This window comes from Chrysochloris asiatica, unplaced genomic scaffold (genome assembly GCF_000296735.1).
Source record: "Chrysochloris asiatica unplaced genomic scaffold, ChrAsi1.0 scaffold00564, whole genome shotgun sequence".
NCBI lineage: Eukaryota > Metazoa > Chordata > Mammalia > Afrosoricida > Chrysochloridae > Chrysochloris > Chrysochloris asiatica.
This window is the reverse complement of record NW_006409082.1, coordinates 293,244-295,997: the sequence shown is the minus strand read 5'-3', so window position 1 is coordinate 295,997 and position 2,754 is coordinate 293,244.

Here is a 2,754-nt window from a genome sequence, read left to right as displayed (position 1 = left end):
TCACACCTTTCCCAATTTTAAAACATTCAGTGTTCCCATGTTCTGTTCGAACAACTGCTTCTTGGTCTAGGTACAGATTTCTTAGAAGTACAATTAAAGGCAAAAGGAAAACAAAACTCTAAGAATTAGAAGAGTGCTGTGTTATTCTGTGATAAGTATAATTTGCCCTTTCAGTTTTGTTGTTAATTGCGATCGAGTTGATTCTGACTCATAGTGACCCTATATAGGGTTTCCAAGGAGCAGCAGGTGAGTTTGAACCACCAACTTTGCAGTTCAAATGACTTTGCAGTCTGATGCATTAGCCCACAGCACCACAGCAGAACTCCCTTTCAGTTTTAGAGCCTATGTATTACAAATTGTTATTCTGTCAGTGCCTGGAATCTGATATTGGAAAACCAACTGAGATGCTTCAAGAAATGGATTCAGAACTGAAAGTTCTCATTTGTCTATGCCAAGAAATTTGGAAGACATTTAGCTGGCCAGCCAACTGAAAGACATCCACAATTTTCTCCATTCTTAAGAAAGGGGAACACACATAATGTGCAAATTAATGAAAATATCACAAGTGTATTTTTTCTGAAAGTGATTAAAAATGTTTTCAAGCAGTACATTGACAGGAAACACTCAGAAATTTGAGTCAGATTCAGAATAGGATATGAAATGAGGGTTATCAATGCTGACATCAGATGGATCTTGGCTGAAAGTAGATAATTACAGAGCGATGTTTACCTGTACTTTATTGACTATACGAAGGCATTTGGTTATGTGGATCACAATACATTGAGGACTACATTGCAAAGAATTATAAGTTCCAAAACAAATAATTGTGTTCAGGCAATACATGTACATAGACCAATAGGATAAGGGGACACTGTGTAACTCATAAACAAGAAAGATGTGTTTCAAGGTTGAATCCTTCACCATACTTTTTTTATCTGTATGTTGAAAAAATACTTAACAGAGCTGGCTGGAGGAAGACTCATTAATTACTTGAGAAATTCAGATGATAAGACTTTGATTACGATAGTGACGAAGACTTAATATTCATGATGAAGATTTAAGACTACAGCCTTTTGTACTGATTGTACGTTGGCATAAATAAAGCAAAAATCCTCACAATTGAATCAATTAGCAACATCATGAAAAATGGAGAAAATATCAGTTGTTTAGGATTTAATTTTACTTGGATCCACAATCAATGTCCATCAATACAGAAGTCTAGGAATCAAATGATGTATTGTATTGGGAAAATCTGCTGCAAAAACAATTTAAAGTGTTAAAATAAGCAAAAATTGTCATTTTGAGAAGTAACATGGGACTGACTCAAGTTATAATATTTTCTATCACCCTGTATGCATACAGAAGCTGGGGAATGAATAAGATATACCAAAGAAAAATTGGTAACATTTGAATTATTACATTAGTAAAGTATATCCCATGGACTACCAGAAGAATGAAGTCCTGGTGTGGTGTTATAGGATAAATCATTAAACCACAAGGCCAATTGGAACCATAAAGTCAGTGGTTAAAGCTCACCAGATGCTCCTCAGAAATCCTGTACATGGTCACTATGATTCAGAACTGACTCAAGGGCACTTAACAACAATAACAACAACAAACTAGGAAAATGGAGTTCTGGTGTGGCAATATAGGGTAAACACTAGACTGCTAACCTTGCAAGGTCAGTGTTTCAAAGAAACCAGTCACTCCTCAGAAACCCTGTACTGGTTGCTTTGAGTCAGAACTGGTTCAATGACACTTAACAATAACAACAAAAACCACTGGGAGAATGAACAGATCTGTTTCAGAAGCCAAACAGCTATAATGTTCCTTAGAAGAGAGGATGGGAAGACATTGTCTCATTTATTTAGGATACGTTATCAAGAAGGAACAGTGTCTGGAGAAAGTCATCATTCTTGGTAAAGTAAAATGTCAGTGAAAAAGGAATATTTGGTAAAGTAGAAATGTCATATAAATTAAATACATCCTCAAAGAGATATAGTCACATGGGGACTGGAACAATGGACACATAACAACTGTCAGGATGGTGCAGGAGTGGGCAGGATTTCAATCTGTGTGCAAAGCAGTCACTATGACTTGGAATCAATCCAAGGACACTTAACAACAACAAACATGACAAAAACTCTTAGTGTCTTGTTAATGCTGCTTCATGTTAAGGAGTTCCATGTTAATGTACCTGTTGGCCTTCTCTCCACCCCTTGTTCTACCCTCTCCATCGCATCAACCTTTAGTCAAAACTCCTCTTCAAGATTGTCGGTATGTGCAACTATTGCTGTTGCCACTATGTATATTGAGATTCTTTCAACATACAGGGTTCATTTTCCAGCATTATGAGGTCAATATCCAGAGATCAATATGGTTCATTGGTTGATTTTCAGAAGTAGATTACTAGGCCATTATCTCTAGTCTGCCTTAGTCTGAAACTTTGCTGAAATTGATCAACCATGGGTGACCCTGATGGTATGTCAAATACTGGTAGCATAGCTTTCAGTATCATAGCAACACATAAACCCACAATATGAAAAACTGACAAATGGGTGATAGAAGAATTTTTTATGGATAAATTAATCCTGGGAAGCTTCCTAATCCCTACTCCTAATTGACAGAGAACTTCCAGAGGTTTAAGCCGGATTCAGAAGAGGCCGTGGAATGAGGGATACCATTGATAATGTCCGATGGATCTTGGCTGAAAGCAGAGAATATCAGAAAGATGTTTACCATGCTTAAAGGCTT